Here is a 21,065-nt window from a genome sequence, read left to right as displayed (position 1 = left end):
ACAATTGTTCACACCAAAATAAATTTATGTGCTGTTTTAAAATTACTGTTTAGAATTTAAATATAATGTGCTTTTGAATGGTTATCGTTAACCTTAGGATTCGATGGAAAAATATTTATATATACTCGACTTCACGTTTTTCTTTTGTAAGAGTTTTTGAATTTCTTCGAAAATTTTAAACTTGTATACAAAAACCTTTATTTGTTACACAATTTTTATTGCTGCAATAAAAAAATAATATTTGATTTGAACTCAATCAATTTCGTTTATAGCAAGCACTTTTCTTTTCTGACTTTAAGTCTTTTATAAAACACACTTTACAATTTCGTAGTAAAAATTTAATATAATAGTATGTAATGCTGAACACCTTTTCGGGAACTTCCGAACGTATCTGGAATATATGTTAACAAATATATTAAAAAAAAAAATAATAAAATGGTGTTGGTCGAAGCAGGGATCGAACCCAGGTCCCCTGTCACGCAAGGCGGACGACCAACCACTGCTCCACGCTGCCAACAAATGTATGTTTAACAATGTTATGTTGTTAAACAATGTTATGGTTGCATCGGTTCGTGGGCGCCGCAAGCTATGCTATATAAATATAACTTATAACGATAATTATCTCTTGATGACCACAACAGCTACGTAGGCCAGTGGTTAGTGTGCTGGCTTACAAACTGTGTGGTCCGCTGTTCGAATCCCCGTCCGGCAAAAGGTAAAATTAAAAAAAAAAATTATAAAATATAATAATTTCTTCTAAAATGTTTGTATTACAGAAAAAGGCGCTAAAAACTGAAAAACTCGTGGAAGTGAGAAAATTATGGGGGAATATACAATTAGGCAGAAAAAAAATTTGAGCACAATCTTCTTTGGGAGAAAATTCTTCTAAGCATATAATATTTTTGGGTTCAAAATGTTTCCAAACATATTATATGTTCACATAAGGACATATAGTTTTTTGGAAGACAACATTATTGAATTTGGATGGAAAAATACAAAATGTTTGGAACTTAGACTACCCAAACATATTATATTGTTTAGACCAATATGTTTTCAAACATATTATATATTGGAAGAAATCAATCATATAAATGTTTGGGCAATAATAAAAAATGTATATGCTTGAAGCAAAATATGTTTGGGAGTATATGTTACAGAAGCGATTTTTTTGAGGGTGTATCTTAAAGGCAATAAATCTTTAACCTCACGACAAATTATTTTCAGTGTAAAAGTCTTAAACATTGGAGAATAAAAGATCGCTTAAAATCAATATATCGGTGGTCATAGACTCCCTAATCCAATAAACATCCATTAATATTTCCAATTTTAATTTTCCTCATAGTTCAGGTTCTGGGATCAGACATTTGCAAACGTAAACAATTTATTACTCTCCTCATATAAGATACAACATAGAAGATTAATCTTTTAGGAATTTATATGTACCTGCATTTATATTCGCGAATGTCGAATATTGTTTTTTTTTTTGTGGGATGATTCCCCTTTGACGATAATTAATTACTTGATATCTCCAAAGAAATCGTCCTGCCAAAGAGGGAAATTTGCCAATGCAATTGATGGCAAAAAGCAACGATGACAACAACAAGAACAACATCATAGAATATTCAGCCATCACCACCAACTGTTGACGACATCATTTATCATCAACCTGTCTGTCAGTCAGTGAGAAGCGTTAAATAAAGGATCTGGCAAAGAGGGATCATGGAATGACAAGCACTGTTTCCAAAGAAGAAAAACAAGAATTCTTGACGTTATTTGCCCACCACATGATGCCATTCAGCAGGCAGTGAGCCATGAGAAAAAAACACGAATAAAACTGACTGTCTGACTGACAGTACTCAGTCATTCTCAATCACATCTGACAGATAATCACAAACTCACACACACACACACATACACACATTAATTCAATCACTTTGACTCCTTGCAGGAAGTACGGGGATAAGGAACTCTAGGAACGTGAGCACGCACACAGAAACACTCTCACACACGCACACACACCAAATCACTCAATCATTTTCCTTTTTTCTTATTCTGAACCGCCCTTCCTACCCTAGTCGAGCGCTGATAGTGATTGTTGCCAAGGATTGAAGGGCTGTCGCTGACACTCCCAAATGCCTTAAGTATTATCCTTGGGCTGTCAAAAAATTATTATGCCTATTAATTTGCCAAAAAGCAGCAGTGTCCTGTTTGAGTGAAGGACGAACATATCAGGGGGTAGGCTAAATAAAACAAAGCCCGTTTGCAGGATAACGAATGACTTGTACAAAATAAACAAGGATAAATGAGTAGCGAAGAACATAAATACTCTGCTTTATTTTCAAAAGAAAAAATTGCTATAATTCATGCTAGCTGTGGTTTTCATGCCATAGTGGTGTGGTCTAGTGGGTGAGACTATTGACGCTGAAATTTTGACAATGCCGAGTATGGTTCTTTTTCGCTTTAAGCGTTTTAGGTCTATTTTTCATTTCCATTGCATTTGTGTTAACATCCTTCCTTCAAAATTTCCTCTCACTCATTCAAAAGTAATTCATCCTGTCATGCTGTCACTATGCCAAAGTAGAAAAATGATGGTAAATCAAGCATAATATTTCATATTCCCTTCTACATGTGGAGTGAGATGATAGCTGCTATTTTTCACAGATAAAAATTAAAGTCTAATGAAATATTATATTTAACCATAATTCAGAATTATGTGTTGTGATACTTTTGTCTGAAGACCATATACATTTTCACGATGATCATATGTAATTTTCCAGGCAGTAATTTTCAGATAGTGAATGGGTAGAAAGTTCAATGACCGTACACATAAGTTCAATATGAACTAACACAAAAGGAAATTGTCGTACGATTCCCAAAAATAATAAGAATGAATTACTGATGGTTAAAATGGTCCTGATTTGGCCCCAATGATTATTTCTTTATTTTTAGTTCATTTTTCTTCTATGAGACGGAGTAATTTCGTGAGTTGTAGTTAAAAAGTACATAAGGGCATTACATTTTCCTGTTTTGAACAACGCTTTTCAATGGTTTATACTTTTTCGGCGCCACAGAGTCATTGTAAAATCAGATTTTTTTAAATTCGCCCTATTTTCATCGATATGTTTTAAACACGTAGCATATCACAGATCCAATTGTATACGTTTGTTCGTCATCTCAATTACTTGAAATCAAGTACCAACAACGATATAATCGGACATTTCTAGCTCGAGATCGAAAAGCTATGCTGTTTGCACCTATATTACGTGTTTGTTTTCATAATTTATTATGATTGTAAATATATAAATAAATAACAAAAAATAACGGGATATCTTAAAACCTGTTGCATAAAAAAAATAAAATTAATTTTCGAATTCAGCAGATCAAAATACATGAGAAAATCTTTCATCAAATGTACTTGAACAATTTTTTATTTTATAAACTAGTGTCATTTTTAGATCCTTCTCTTATTGGTGGGCTTTTAAGTTCAGGTATTTTAATGCGAATAAAAGATCAATTTATTCAATTTTTGTCATAGAAGGTTTCGCTGCACTCAAACAAACAGTTTACTTGGATCCAAAGATTTTGACTTTTCTTTAAGGATTTTGGTATTAATTCCGAGCCAAAGATGCGGCTTCTTTAAAATAAAAATATTTTTTAGCGACCTATCTGGCTTTAAATCAAGGATCAATAAAATTAATATTATGGTGCAGATCTTATTTATTAAATTTTCATTCTCTTTTCACGGTATAATAATAAAGCTATTCATTACAAACAAATGCTAGTTTAAAAATCCAAATTATAACGAATACTTCAAATTAAACAAGTATATACGGCCGTAAGTTCGGCCAGGCCGAATCTTATGTACCCTCCACCATGGATTGCGTAGGAACTTCTACTAAAGGCTGTCATCCACAATCGAATTACTTGGGTTGCGATAACACTTGCCGATGGCAAGGTATCGTAAAACTTTTTAACACTGTCTTCTAAATTGTAAGTTAGCCCATACGGGGTATATATTAAACAAAAAAAGGCCGATTAAATACGTATATAATCTAGTTTGACAAAATTTTCTATAGAAATAAAATTTTGACAAAATTTTCTATAGAAATGAAACCTTGACAAAATTTTCTATAGAAATAAAATTTTGACAAAATTTTCTATAGAAATAAAAATTTGACAAAATTTTCTATAGAAATAAAAACTTGACAAAATTTTCTATAGAAATAAAATGTTGACAAAATTTTCTATGGAAGTAAACTGTTGACAAAATTTTCTATAGCAATACAATTTTGACAAAAATTTCTATAGAAATAAAATGTTGACAAAATATTGTATAGAAATAAAATTTTGACAAAATTTTGTATAGAAATAAAATGTTGACAAAATTTTCTACAGAAATAAATATTTTACAAAATTTTCTATAGAAATAAAATTTTGACAAACATTTCTATAGAAATAAACTTTTGACAAAACTTTCTATAGAAATGAAATTTTAACAAAACTTTCTATAGTAATAAAATTTGACAAAATTTTCTATGGAAATAAAGTTTAGGTAGATTACAAAATTTTCTATAGAAATAAAATTTTGACAAAATTTTCTATGGAAATAAAATTTTGACAAACATTTGTATAGAAATAAACTTTTGACAAAACTTTCTATAGAAATGAAATTTTGACAAAACTTTCTATAGTAATAAAATTTGACAAAATTTTCTATGGAAATAAAGTTTTGGTAGATTATTTTTGGCGATATGGACCAATTTTTGTGTAATAAGTCATCGGCTATATATAACTAAAGACCGATATGGACCAATTTTTACATGGCTGTTAGAGGCCATATATTGACAAAATGTACCAAATTTCAACCGTATCGGATGACTTTTGCTCCTCCAAGAGGTTCCGGACGTCAAATCTGGGGACGGTTTATATGGGAACTATATATAATTATGGACCGATATGGACCAATTTTTGCATGGTTGTTAGAGACCATATACTAACACCATGTACCAAATTTCAACTGGATAGGATGAATTTTGCTCTTCCAAGAGGCTCCGGAGTTCAAATCTGGGGATCGGTTTATATGGGGGCTATATATAATTATGGACCGATATGGACCAATTTTTGCATGGTTATGAGAGGCCGTAAACTAACATCAGGTACCAAATTTCAACCGGATCGGATGAATTTTGCCCCTCCAAGAGGCTCCGGAGGTCAAATCTGGGGATCGGTTTATATGGGGGCTATATATAATTATGGACCGATATGGACCAATTTTTGCATGGTTGTTAAAAACCGTATACTAAGACCACGTACTAAATTTCAACCGGATCGGATGAATTTTGCTGCTCCGGGAGGCTCCCCAAGCCAAATTTGGGGATCGGTTTATATGGGGGCTATACGTAAACGTGGTGCGATATGACCCATTTTCAATACCATCCGACCTACATCAATAACAACTACTTGTGCCAAGTTTCAAGTCGATAGCTTGTTTCGTTCGGAAGTTAGCGTGATTTCCACAGACGGACGGACAGCCGGACAGACGGACAGACGGACGGACGGACATGCTTAGATCGACTCAGAATTTCACCACGACCCAGAATATATATACTTTATGGGGTCTTAGAGCAATATTTCGATATGTTACAAACGGAATGACAAAGTTAATATACCCCCATCCTATGGTGGAGGGTATAAAAAGGTTCTCTTAATTCCAAAAACCTTTTAAACCAGAGATGCTCAATCCTCAAAATAAGTCTTATGGCGATTTCGATTGGGAAAAAGGTGCATTATTCTAGGAATTGTTTGCAAAATATAAAGGACAATGTCATAGATTTTACATCCTGAGTCACTCACAATATTATGAATATACAATAACTTTGGAATGACACTATCATTTGGGCGAAAATACGATGAGGGAAAAAATAGTGCAGCACCAAGGCAACATATTTTTTGCGAAACGAAAACGCCCTTAGCCTATATTTGAAGTGTTTTTATCTTAAAACTATTGATTCAATACTTCAGTTGATTTAAGGACGATTTCTTTAAATCAAAAATGCGTTTCTTTATTTTAAGGAAAATTTACCTTAGTTCAAAAACATGCGACTTTAACGAAGGGATGCAAATTCCCAAAATTTGTGTTCTAAATTTAGTGAAAAAAATTTTGAAGCAAAGGTTATAAAGTTTATTTTAATTAAAATTTCATTATTTTAAAGAAATTTGTCCTTAATATTTTGTAAATTTCGCAAATTTAGGTTGCGTAATCTTCAATATCGCGTAAATATTTTTTTCAGTGTGGGGATTCCAGTTTCTTCTGGGATCGTATTTTATCGAATCTGACATTATATATAATATAACAATTAAAATACTTTTAATTTTTCATCAATTGTTAAACTGATGGTAAAAGGGAATGCACTTACATTTAATCTTTCATCGGGTTATTCTCTATTGCACTTATAAAGTTTTCTTATTCACTAACATAAGGTAAGACAAACCACAAAATTCTTTAATAATTGAATATAATCAAATAAAAACTTAAATATCAGAGATCTTTCATTTTATATAAATCACAGTTGAATATCGAATATTTTGAGACATTTTATGGCCAAAGAAACACGAAGCCGTTCATGAAATCGTGAACGCCCGTGGACGAAGCCGAGAACATTCCATATTGAGTTTTTCTGAACGTTTCCTTTTCATTTTGTTACCGTACGTTAACGATTTTGAAACATAATTTTTTCTATTAGTATAGATTCATCTCGGAAAACTCTTTCAGAATCTGTGGTGATAAAAAAGGCTACCCATTCTAAAAATAAGGGGTTTTTTTTAACGTAAAAATAAAAGATGGGATGAAACTATGCAAAGCGAGATTAATTTACACGTTGTAAACAAACCTCTTTTAATGAGTTTTATTTTTTAATTCAGAAAATAAAACTCATATTCGTTTTTTACAGTTTATTGTTTAATTGAGTCTACACTGAAAGAAGAGTTTTCTTTTGTGAAGAACGAAGTTTTAGACTAGCAAAGTTTTCTTTTGACGCTAAATAATTTTCTTTAAAGACGAATAAAAAGAATTAGAAACAATCATAGAATCACATATCATAAATTTTAGTTTGTTTGCTTTAAAAGGATATACTTTATAATAAAGCGTTCTCACCAATCCTGTTTTGCGGTTTGAAATATTTTCTTTTATAAGCATTTCAAAGTGAGTCGTTTTCCCAATACAAGTTCAAAGCAAAAGTTTTGAAGAACATAAGAATGTGAAAAATAACTTAAACAATGTTTTCCCTTTCCCATAGCGGTATTTATTTGAACAAAAGGTGAGTATATTTGAATTTAGAGTAAATGGGAATTTCGAGTTTCCAAAGCAACCGTCAAACTAAAACATCTCAACTCGGTGTGAACGGTCAAATGTTTTGGATAAACGAATAAGAAAAACGAGTCAGTGGGAACATAGCATAAGAAAGGAGAATTTCGTTTGTCTAAAATTTTGTTTCTGAGGAAAGTATTTTTTCTTTGGGTGTATCTCATATAAAGTATGGTATGTATTAATTTATATTTTCCAAGCAGGTCGCTTATTTTGCGATAGTCTATTTGCGTTACAAGCCCCCAAAAAGACAAAATCTGGAACATTTTACAGTTTTTATTTGTTTGAAGGAAAGATTTACATTTTTAAAATTAGCATTTTATGGCTATTCTTTTAATTATTATGAAACCAACTCGACTACAGAAATGAAATTTAAAGATTCCATTTTTTTGTTACAAAAAGACTGCTGCACCCAAGGAAAGAATACCTACCTCACACCGAAAAAAAATATTGTAGAGTTCATGCCTTTAAAATACTAATGCAAATTTTGCTTAGCATAGAAAACGCATTTCTCTAATATAAAGATTTTTTCCTTGTCCAAAAGTCGATAAACTTTTCAATGAAGTCGTATTGTCCTTATAATTAAGAGATTTCAGTAAAATGAGTATCATAACATGAAAGAAAAAATGTTTGGGCTAAGGTCAACTTGACTTTAATAATTCACAAATCTCTTTAAATTTAATGAAATTGTCTTTAAATTTGTTGTCTTTTTGCAACTTGACTACAAAGCAAAAAATCGTTCAAATATAGGACATGCTTTCCAACACTTTATTTTAAAGACTTTTTTAACTTGAAAAATAACATTATTTCTACTGGAAGTCGAGTCTTAATTTAGAAAATAAAGTTGTCGTTAACTTGTTTTTAAAGAACTTTGATAGCATATGAAGAAAAAAAAGCTGAAAAAAAACGAAAAATTAAAATTTGCTCCCTAGAAGCAAGTACAAAAAAACCCAAATTTAAAAGAGAATTGTATCTTAAAAGTATCCTTACATGTATTGTCCGCTTCTTTGGCTCGGAATCAATACCAAAATTATAAAGTAAAGACAAAATCTTTCGAACCGGACATGCTTTTGTTCAGTGCAAGAACGAAATTCCCCTTACTTATAATATATTTTCTTTTAGACCAAACAAACTCATATTTATGATATGCGATTCAACAATTGTCTACACTTTCTTTTATTTGCCTTTAAACAAAATTCTTTAGCGTCAAAAGAAGACTTTGCAAGCCTAAAACTTAGTTCCTCACAAAAGAAAACTCTTCTTTGAGTGTGATAGTATTATTCGGCAATTCTATCATTTGGTTTATTTCAATCCACTATGCAATCAAATATTTGTGATCCCTTTGTATGGTAGGTATGTGAGGGAATGTCCCAATTGGAATCAAACTTCGAAATTTTCGTAGTTTTGACATTAGAAAGGCTCTTCCTCCTACAAAAGGCCCTTCAATTTTTCTTCATTCGATGTACAAGATTGAAGCACTGTTCAGTGGTGCTAGGTGCTTACCGCACCACCCTCGTATAGTTTTCCTTAGGACCTATCTTTAATAACGCTTCAGATCGCCAAATCCAATATTCAATAAATATATAATAGTAATTGTATTTAAATCTTGAGTCATATAGATCCCTTTTACATTCTCTACAAAGAACTGATATCAGCGTTAAGTTCAAGTAACTATAGCAACTTGACAATATAAACTAATATCACCATGGTGATGGGTTCAGTGATTTCAATACCGAAATTCTTTAAGATTTACTTACACCCTTTCCAAACTATGAAAATTTGTTCACATTTTCAAGCAACCAAAAACTCGTCAGTGATATATGTGTGGTACTGTTAAAAAACCAACAACCCAGAACAAAGTTTTTGTATATCTGTAAAGTGAGATATATGCCTATACGTTACACTTTCCTTAATCCTTTACTACATACAATCTCCAAATTGGTTGGGATTACTTCACATATAACTTCAATCGATGAATGAAATCAATCTTCAGTGACGTTACAATATTGATGTCTTGTAGAGACATCAACCACGTCTATCATTCAAACCGGAATATATTACGGCCCAAAAGAAAAAGAGATATCCTCTTCGTAGCGGTTTTATTTATTTAGGACATTGATATCCCCAAGAGTTGAGTTTCCTTGTAATATTGATGTTCGCTTCGGCAAATATACCACCAATTTTTGTTTGGTTTGAGTTTAAGTTTGCTTATGTCAATAGATAGATAGATTTTAAAGGATGTTATCATCGTCAGCATCATCCTTGAGTCATGTTTGATTTGTGCCTTTTAGCTTTGTTGCTTGTCTATCAGACAGACGAGCCGTATTATAAGAAATGCTTACAGCAATAAATAAAAATGTAACCAAGAAAGAGCCTTGTCCTTAGCAAACACAACGCAAATAATAGTATCCGGTGTTGACAGCTTTCAAATGGGGTTTTCAAAGATATAACATTCAGTGAAAAAGGAGAGTATGTAAATATGAAAGTGACACGAGAATTTAATTTATTTTATCGTGATGATGGGGGAAACATGTGGAAGAATACCTTTATTGTTTCTTGTAACTGTTTTTTTTTTCTGTGATTCCTCTTGAGTGAAAACAGCTATAATGAGAGTCGAATAGATTAAATTCGATTATCTCCAGAATGGTTTCTAGAGTTATGTCGCAAAAAACGTTCAATTTGCTATTTATTTCGCATAACTCCAAAATACCTAAGATCACATATTGGATGAAGATTTGTTTTCAAATCCATTTTAGATTGACTTTACGAGTCCATATTGAACATCACACTTTTGAAGGGAAAGAGTTTTCTTTTGTGAAGAATGATTTAGACAAACTAAATTTTATTTTGACGTGATAATTTTTCTCTACAAGCTTTACAAAAGGGATAAGATACAAACTTCATAACTTCGGGTTTATTTCTGTAAAAAAAAAAATAAACTAGTTTGCATCAAAGTGTCTACCAAGGTAAGTCCAATGAGAATCCCGAGGTTGAGAAGCAAAATAGCTAAATCAAACTTAAATTATAACAAACAAGTATATACAGAAGTAAGTTCCGCCGGGCCGAATCTTAAATACCCACCACCATGAATCAAATGTAATAGTTTCCTTTTAAAATTTCAGATGGGTTTTGATGACAGATCAGTTCAACCGGTACGCTTCCCACAGATAAATGTAAAATTTTTACCTATGAAGACTAGATCAGATTCTGAATTTATAAGAACCATTTTTTTTTTTTTGAGTTTTAGAGGAACCATAAACGTCTCTTGTAAGTGTGCAAGAAAATTATGAAATAACGCCTTGATTTGAAATCTATAATATGTGTATTTTCAACCCAATTATTTAAATGATTACGAGAAGTAAAATCTGGAAATTTTTTTCAATTTCAAGCAATTTTCATGATGCGCCTTCTGTGCGCCTTCTATGTTACATATTATACTAAAAATACAGCCACTTCAGACAACCAATACTTAAAGTATAGAAAAATTCATTTAATAAAAAAAAATCCGGATTTTTCAAGTTTGTCAAATTTGTCAAATCCTGTTATAGAGTATACGTTTTTGCATTTGTATTTAACGCCAAGAAGGATCAGTCGGTTCAGATTTAGATATAGCTGGCATATATAATTATCACCGATCTAGTCATAATTGACGTATGTATCTATACAGCTCCCAATATATCTTTCATCCGATTTACACTCATATGACCACCGTAGGTCAAAATTTCACTCCGATTTGCTTGAAATTATGCACAGGGAATGGAGTTAACATTCTTGCTGTGCATGCCAGATTTGGTCAAAATCGGTTCAGATTTAGATATAACTCTCATATGTATCTTTCGGCTGATTTAGATTCATATGACTTCATTCCGAAAATTTTGCACAGAGAGCACAATTAAATTTTAGAAATGTGTGCCATATTTATTCAAAATTTCTCAGATTTGGACAAAGCCCACGTATATATGTTCTTCCGATTTGGGAAAATATGGCCAAAATCCCACATTTTCCTTTTAAAATTACCACTGTTATGTCGAAAACTCATCAAAATGAATAAAATGTACCTATACTCTAATTTGTATTTATGGACCGATAAATCATAAATGGACATTTGCGAAATTTAATGCAATGGCCTTAGATTTAAATATTTCCAATATTTTTTGACTAACATTTTGCTCCGTCTCGTTCATAAGGAATATAAGCTGTGTATCGCCCGAAAAACATAAATACTTTTTAGTGCAATTGCATAAAAATATTGTCTTCAGAAGATGCTGGTGATTCAAATCTCTATACGGACGAAAATACTGTTTTTCATATGTTTGGGTGCAAATGTTTGGATCTCAAATTTTTAACACAATATTTTTAAGTGCAAGCATATAATGTTCATAAACTAGCAGAACATGTTTGGGCCATATATGTTAATATGTTAGAACATATTATATTTGGGATGTAAAATGTTTGTAAATATAATATGCTTGGATGCAAACATATATTAATTTAGAAATAGCTTATAAACATATATGTGTTTAGAAAGAGAGACTTATGTTAGAGAGCATGTTGCATGTAAAAGAATGGAAATAACCAATTGGCGCCTTAAAAATATATAAACACAAAGAAAATTTCATTAAAATTTTTTCTATCAGTGTATGCCTAAGGTGAAACACAATATGTTTGAATATATAAAGCTTAGGACCTTCGATATCATAGCTATATCCTCATTTATGCTTATAATTTACTTATAAGTATAAATATGAAATAAATAAATAAACAAACAAACAATATTTTGTTTGGATCAATTGTGAAAATGTATATGCTTGAAGCAAAATGTGTTTGGGGTATAGGTTACAGAAGCGATTTTTTGAGGGTGTAGGTGAGACTGTACGCTGGTGGAAAAACTTTGCTATATTTTTGAAATTGAACCAACGAATCAAATTGTAAATAAACGAAAATTTTCGTTATTCAATGAAAAAATATTATTGGCCCAATTTTATTGAATTTTTCCTTATGTGAATGAGCTTCATCCTAACTTAGGTACAGACTACTTCCTACTACTTTTTAATATTCCGAAAACTCTATTTTAGTCCTATAATTGCACTACATGCTATTCGTTACTACTTCCCATTGAATCTAACAAAAGGCCCAGTATTGTGTTGTTGTAGCTGTCAATTGCATTAATTGTTGCTTTATACAATTTCAAGCTTGAAAGCTCACTTCATTTTTTTCTTTTTTGCTTGAAAGTACTTTCTTGCATCGTTGTGGTCGCCGACATTGTTCTACCCTTATGCCTCAGCAAGTTTTCCATTCTTATTTATTTATGCAAATAGCAATTGACAGCTAACTACCATCACCACCACCAGATCACTTCTAACACCATGTCCGTGATAACCACCGCTTTGTAGAATTGATGAGGTAGTAGGGGTCTACCGAGTTAAACAACTCGATATCAACATCAAGAGCCATGATTTGACATTTAATTGAAAATATTCACACTCATCAAATACATTCGAAGTTCGAAGCAGTGAATTTAGTACACACAGAGGGTTCAAGTACAACAGGACAAATCAAATAGACGACCCTCTTAGGAAGAGGGCAACAATGGAGTTGTGTTAGCTTCTGAACAGGATGCATGACATAGTCGTACTGTGTAAATGCCCATCTATTGTGATTTCTTACTTCAATTTATATGCCTGTCAAGGCTTTTGGTTATACTCGTAGAATGGATATGTGCCGACGAAGGATTTGAGGACGAAAATAAGTGGCCAGATGCATTGAAAAACAAGTATATGCAGTAGTAAGTTCGGCCGGGCCGAATCTTAAATACCCAGCACCATGCATAAAATATAATAGTTTCCTTTGAAAACTCTTCGTCGGTGCGGGTATCTTGATAATATATGAGGATTTAAGGGGGTTTGATGACAGATATTGTCCCAAGCAGATCAATTCAACCAGTACACTTCCCGAAGATAAATTTAAAGATTCTACCTATGAATACTAGATCAGATTCTGGATTTATAAGAACCAATTTTGTTTGAATTTTAGAGAAATCATAATCTTATCGTTTAAATGATGAAAAAAGCCTTGATTTGAAATCTTAAATCCGCAGATTTTTACCGCCATTATTTAAATGATAACGAGGTGTAAAATCTGGAAATTTTACTTTACCCTCAAGAAGTGAAATCGGATCGACGATAAATGTCTTACATAATTGACCGGTAGAAATAAATGCGATACAAATTTTTGAGGGTCAAAAATACCAGTATATTTATATTTTAAGGCAAAGTGGATAAAAAATACAGATTCTAGCAGCCTAAGAACTAAATCCGGGAGGTAGGTCTATATGGGGGCTATACCAAAACATGGACCAATACTCAAAGTTTTCGGCACACCTCTTAATGTTCCTCAAATACCTCTAGAATTCAAATTTCAGACAAATTACGAAAAACTACGAAATCTAAAATCGGGCGATCAGTCTGCACACCTATTTGTGGTCCTAAAATACATCTCGATTTCCAATTTTATGCAAATCGAATAAAAACTACGGTTTCTAGTAGCTCAAGACCCCAAATCGGGGGATCGCTTTATATGGGAGATATATCAAAACTGCTCCCCATTTTCGACACACCTTTTTGTGATCTTAAAATACCTCTAGATTTTCAATTTCAAGCAAATCGGATAGAAAATACAGTATCTAGACGCCCAAGAAGTAAAATAGGGAAATCGGTCTATATGGGGGCTATACCAAAACATGAACCGATACTCCCCATTTTCGAAACCCCTATTTGTGGTCTTAAAATACCTCTAGATTTTGAATTTCAAGCAAATCGGAAAGAAAATACAGTTTCTAGACGCGCAAGAAGTAATATTGGGAGATTGGTCTATATGAGGGCTATACCAAAACATGAACCGATACATCCCATTTTCGGCACACCTCTTTATGGTCCTAAAAGACCTCTAGATTTCCAATTTCAGGCAAATTGGATAATAACTACGGTTTGTATAAGCACGAGAAGTAAAATCTGGAGATCAGTCTATATGGGGGCTATACCAAAACATGGACCGATACTCACCATTTTTGGCACACCTATTTATAGTCCTAAAATACCTCTAGATTTCCAATTTCAGGCAAATTGGATAATAACTACGGTTTCTATAAGCACGAGAAGTAAAATCTGGAGATCAGTCTATATGGGGGCTATACCAAAACATGGACCGATACTCACCATTTTTGGCACATCTCTTTATATTCCTAAAATACCTCTAGACTTCAAATTTCAGACGAATTGGATAAAAACTACGGTTTCTATAAGCTCAAGACCCCAAATCGGGAGGTCGGTTTATATGGGGACTATACCAAAACTTGGACCGATATAGCCCATCTTCGAACTTGACCTGCCTCCAGACAAAAGACGAGTTTGCGCAAAATTTCAGCACGATTGCTTCATTATTGAAGACTGTAGCGTGATTACAACAGACAGACAGACAGACGGACATGGTTATATCATCTTAGAATTTCTCCCTGATCAAGAATATATACTTTATATAGTCGGAAATTGATATTTCGATGTGTTACAAACGGAATGACAAACTTATTATACCCCCGTTACCATTCTATGGTGGTGGGTATAAAAATATTTACTTACTCACAAAAAATTTTTTCTGGTTCAATCACGAAATTAATTGATCCAATTAATTTTTTAATTGAAATGTCTTCAATCACAGAAATGATAGTATCAATTAAAAAATTAATTGATCCAATTAAAAAATTAATTGATACTATTAATTTTTGTGATTGATTTTTGTTTCAATTAAAAAATTTGTTGAATCAATTAAATTTTTAATTGAATATTTTTTAAAACTCAATTAAAATTTTAATTGGAAAAATGTTCGTGAAATTTTTTTCTGTGTACTCAGAAGTATTCTTATTGCGTTATGCAGCCATGTATTAGACATGGGCCATAGCTCAGCAAAAAATACTTCAGCAGTAAGAGTTTAGTTGCGCTTTTTGGTATACAATAAAGTAGGCAGTGCATACACACTGAATGAATCGGTGGCAATAACGTAAACGAGTAACCAAACTAGTTTGTGATCACTCTTTTACGTTATTGCAACAAATTCATGCAGTATGTTATGGATGCATGAAAGGTAGTGCTGTTCTCCTTCACGCCAACATGCTATACTCAAGATTATATATCACTTCTGAGCAATATTTCTATTAAAATGAGCAATTATATCAGCGCTATATAGAAGCTGCTCTAAATCGGGACATCGCCCACAAAAATCAGCGCTGATTCGATTGTTTTGTAAGCAGTTGGTACTGCCTCTTTACCTTACAATCCTGAAATAGTGCTCCATTTTTTGCTGGGAGGATTATTTATTCGATATAATCCCAATTCACACCCTTGACATTTTCGACTCAAAAATTCAAAACGAATAAAATTGGCATGATAAGTAAAATTATTTGTACTTAATTTTTACACACAATGTGAGTCAATGAAATGTGAAACCACTACAAAAGATAATGTGGAAAATTTTAAATAAACATGATTAAAAATTTCACTGTCACGCCAATATGACAAAATAAGTAAATATTTTTCGACAAATTAAAAAAAAATATTAGACACACTCAAAAAAAAAGTGAACTCTCTATTTCACTAAAGCCAATTTAACTTCGTTTAGTTCATGGAATTATTATGTTTGGAGAAAGTTTCCTCTACTCTAATATTTTTATACCCTCCATCATAGGATGGGGGTATATTAACTTTGTCATTCCGTTTGTAACACATCGAAATATTGCTCTAAGACCCCATAAAGTATATATATTCTGGGTCGTGGTGAAATTCTGAGTCGATCTAAGCATGTCCGTCCGTCCGTCCGTCCGTCCGTCTGTTGAAATCACGCTAACTTCCGAACGAAACAAGCTATCGACTTGAAACTTGGCACAAGTAGTTGTTATCGATGTAGGTCGGACGGTATTGAAAATGGACCATATCGGTCCACTTTTACGTATAGCCCCCATATAAAGGGACCCTCAGATTTGGCTTGTGGAGCCTCTAACAGAAGCATATTTCATCCGATCCGGCTAAAATGTGGTACATGGTGTTGGTATATGGTCTCTAACAACCATGCAAAAATTGGTCCATATCGGTCCATAATTATATATAGCCCCCATATAAACCGATCCCCAGATTTGGCTTGTGGAGCCTCTAAGAGAAGCATATTTAATCCGATCCGGCTGAAATTTGGTACATGGTGTTAGTAGATGGTCTCTAACAATCATGCAAAAATTAGTCGACATCGGTCCATAATTATATATAGCCCCCATATAAACCGATCCCCAGATTTGGGTTGCGGAGCCTCAAAGAGAAGCATATTTCATCCGATCCGGCTGAAATTTGGTACATGATGTTGGTATATGGTCTCTAACAACCATGCAAAAATTGGTCCACATCGGTCCATAATTATATATAGCCCCCATATAAACCGATCCCCAGATTTGGTTTGTGGAGCCTCAAAGAGAAGCATATTTCATCCGATCCGGCTGAAATTTGGTACATGGTGTTGGTATATGGTCTCTAACAACCATGCAAAAATTGGTCGATATCTGTCCTTAATTATATATAGCCCCCATATAAACCGATCTCCCGATTTGGCTTGCGAAGTCTCAAAGAGAAGCAAATTGCATCCGATCCGGCTGAAATTTGGTACATGGTATTGGTATATGGTCTCTAGCAACCGTGCAAAAATTGGTCCATATCGGTCCATAATTATATATAGCGCACATATAAACCGATCCCCAGATTTGGGTTGCGGAGCCTCTAAGAGAAGCAAATTTCATCCGATCCGGCTGAAATTCGGTACATGGTCTCTAGCAACCGTGCAAAAATTGGTCCATATCGGTCCATAATTATATATAGCCCCCATATAAAACTTTCTCCAGATTTGACCTCCGGAGCCTCTTGGAGGAGCAAAATTCATCCGATCCGGTTCAAATTAAGAACGTGGTGTTAGTATATGGTCACTAACAACCATACCAAAATTGGTCCAATCACACAAAAATTGGTCCATATCGGTTCATAATCATGGTTGCCACTAGAGCCAAAAATAATCTACCAAAATTTTATTTCTATAGAAAATTTTGTCAAAATTTTATTTCTAGAGAAAATTTTGTTAAAATTTTATTCGGTTCATAATAAAATTTTCATCATTGCCAAAATTTTATTTCTATAGAAAATTTTGTTCAAATTTTATTCGGTTCATAATCATGGTTGCCACTCGAGCCAAAAATAATCTGCCAAGATTTTATTTCTATAGAAAATTTTGTCAAAAGTTTATTTCTATAGAAAATTTTTTTAAAATTTTATTTCTGTAGACATTTTTGTCAAAATTTTCTTTCTATAGAAAATTTTTATTTCTATAGACATTTTGTGAAAATTTTATTTCTATAGAAAATTTTGTTAAAATTTTATTTCTGTAGAAAATTTTGTCAAAATTTTATGTCTACTTTGTCAAACTGAATTATATACGTATTGGATCGATCTTTTTTGATTTAATATATACCACGTATGGCCTTACATACAATTTAGAAGATGGTGTTAGGAGGTTTTAAGATACCTTGCCATCGGCAAGCGTTACCGCAACTTAAGTAATTCGATTCTGGATGACAGTGTTTAGAAGAAGTTTCTACGCAATCCATGATGGAGGGTACATAAGCTTCGGCCTGGCCGAACTTACGGCCGTATATACTTGTTTTGTGTACGTTAGTTAAATTAACTAAATTCGTGTCTTCCACAAAATAGTTCAATATTTCTTTAAATTTGTAAATTTTACTGCAAATGCGTTCATCATGAACTTCGTATGTCACTAAAGACATTCTTACAATTCTGAACTCCAATTTGTTTCTTCAAACTACAAAATTTTCTTTAACAAGTGAAAAAACTTAATTATGTCTAATAAATTTTCTTGAATTTGTCGAAAAATATTTACTTATTTTTATGACATCGGCGTGATGCCAGCGTTGGTTATACTGTTTAGTTAAAATTTTCTAAAAATATTCCAAATTTTCTAAAATTAACCAAAATTTTTTTCCTGGTGGGTTCACTGGTTTTTTATTGCATAATTATTTTTGTTTTTATTTGTCAATGAAAAAAATATGATAATAATTATTAAACAAAAATTACACTAGCTTACAAAAACATGGCAACTTTTCTTACACACAAAAAAAAATTATTTCAATCACGAAAATCGCGGATTCAATCATTTTCTTCATTGAAATGTCTTCAATCACGAAAATGATAGTATCTATCACCCATTTTGATTGAAAACCAACACGATTTTCAATTAAAAATTTAATTGAATTCTGTAACGGAATCAATTAATTGTGTGATTGAATCAATTAAAAATGTGATTGATATTTGACATAAAATTCAATCACAGTTTTAATTGAATCAATTAAAATTTTAATTAATTTTCGCGACAAAAATCTATCAACTTTTTGATTGATTCAATTAAATTAATTATTGATATGGGCAATAAATTTCAATCAAAAAATGTATATATTGCGCCCCCAATATCTTATTTAGTTTTATTTGAAATAAAAGAAAATATGAGTTTATTATAAAAAATCTTCAATATTTTATTTGTATGAATTATGCTATAGACTAAAGAATTTGGTTTTTGTTATTTGTTGCTTTTTTTCTAACATAACTTATGCTATGGTCACACTGGGTAAATATTTGACAGAAATCGAAAAAGAATCCGTCGCCACAGCCAAACCTGCAATCATTTTGAGCTCATATTGGATATATAACATCATGGCAGGGTTATTTTCCAAAACCCGTATCCAGATATTTGGAAAATGTTTCTGGAAAAATGTTTGATAATCATTTTGGTCAAATATTTGCCTAGTGTGACCATAGCCTTATACATACAATTATGATCAATAACAACTAAAGGGTTAAAAAAAACAAACTATATAAATCATAACCTTCCTGATCGTATTAACGATGTCAGCATGTTCCTTCTAATATTTATATACGCCTAGATGTCCAATAAATCAGCAGCCTGTAAGCTAAATAAATTTTTCTGAAAGTAAACAGAATAATTCGAATTTAATTTTGTTCAATTAAAAGTTCCAGGTTGGATATTTATAATCTTCTTTTACAGTTGTACTCCTTTAGCATAAAAGGTGTATTAAGGAGCTCGGTATTTTAATTTTAGCAACAAAAACTTTCCAAAGTTTCTACACATTGAAATAGTCTATTAAAATTTGAACCAATCGAAGAAAAAAATAATGGCAAAACAATGTAATATTTGGTATTATATTGATGATACTTTGCAAATTCTGGAAATAGAAAAAATATAAATGGAAATACATATTTTTATAATTTTGGGATATTTTTCATATTTTTAAATCCAAAAGAAAGAACTTTTTTACCATTGCATAATTCAGATCATTAGTTTATATATCAGATATACTGCTCTCTACTTGGGTTCAAACTGAAAAAGGCAAATAAAACAAAAATGCAATTTAATGTCAACGCTACTTCGCAACTTCAAGGTGAATCTTCCAACAATGTAATTTCTGGATTTTGCTAGATTGGTTGCCGTTTGTTTTTTGTGAGCCTCTATAGTTTATTCGCCAAATTCAATTTTAAGCAGTGTTTTGTAAGTTTTTCTAATTTTCGCATGACCAAAGCACGAAAAATGGTGTGATTTTTTGTCAGTCTTCAGCAAAGTTGTAGCTCTTAACTTGGCCAACAAAAATGTCAAATATATTAAGGTGGAAAATTTTAATCTTCATGTTCAAAACAGCAAAAATGTGGAAAAATTATCACTTTTTTCACCGATTTTTTCAGTTTTTCGACTTCTTTTGAACTATTGAAAATTGTAGAAAACAATCAACGGAATAAATGTACCCAATAAAATTATAAACAACTTTTTAATACATACCAACTTCATACGATCACTTCAAAAAAAAAAAAAAAAATATAAGAAAATTTCGAAAAGTGCTCCGAATCGAATTTGGCGAAAAAACTATAGGAGCTTCAAAAAAACGAACGGCACCCATTCTACCACAATCCAGAAATTACTTTTCTCCTCCCATCAAAAAAATTGTTTTACCGATAAATCTTCTCCCAATGCGCATTAGTTGGAGAGGAATATTTTGCAAAATCTACCAAAACATCGAGAATTCTACTAATCTACCAAACAGTAAAAAATCTACCTTGTTTGGTAGAATTCTACCATGCTCTTGACCAGGGTTTTTTGGTTTTAGGGTTTATACCTCTATATACGATTAATTTTTTATGCAATCACAAGAGTGTTTAAGTGAAAGTAAAAAAATAATTTTCTCCTAGGGAAATTTATGCGTGGATTGCAAAAATAATGGTTATCGTCAAATAACTATACGATTCAATGGAAATATAACTATAATTATAATCTACTTGCTACAAATAAATAAAAAGCTTTATGCCAGGGAAATGTGCCTTCTACGTTAATCAAGGACATGAAATCTTTGATATCGGAACAATATTTTTTTTCAGTGTATGACCAAACTTTGATATTCGGTCCAATTCTAACCTCAAACTGTGGTTTTATTAGTAAGAAGATTTTCTTGTTATCTGGTCACCTTTGCGAAGCTATCAGTAAAGCATTGTAAACATTTGCATACTACTTTATGCATTCAACACTTACCATCACAGATGCATAT

Source organism: Haematobia irritans, chromosome 2, assembly GCF_050003625.1.
Source record: "Haematobia irritans isolate KBUSLIRL chromosome 2, ASM5000362v1, whole genome shotgun sequence".
NCBI lineage: Eukaryota > Metazoa > Arthropoda > Insecta > Diptera > Muscidae > Haematobia > Haematobia irritans.
This window is presented reverse-complemented; position numbering follows the sequence as displayed.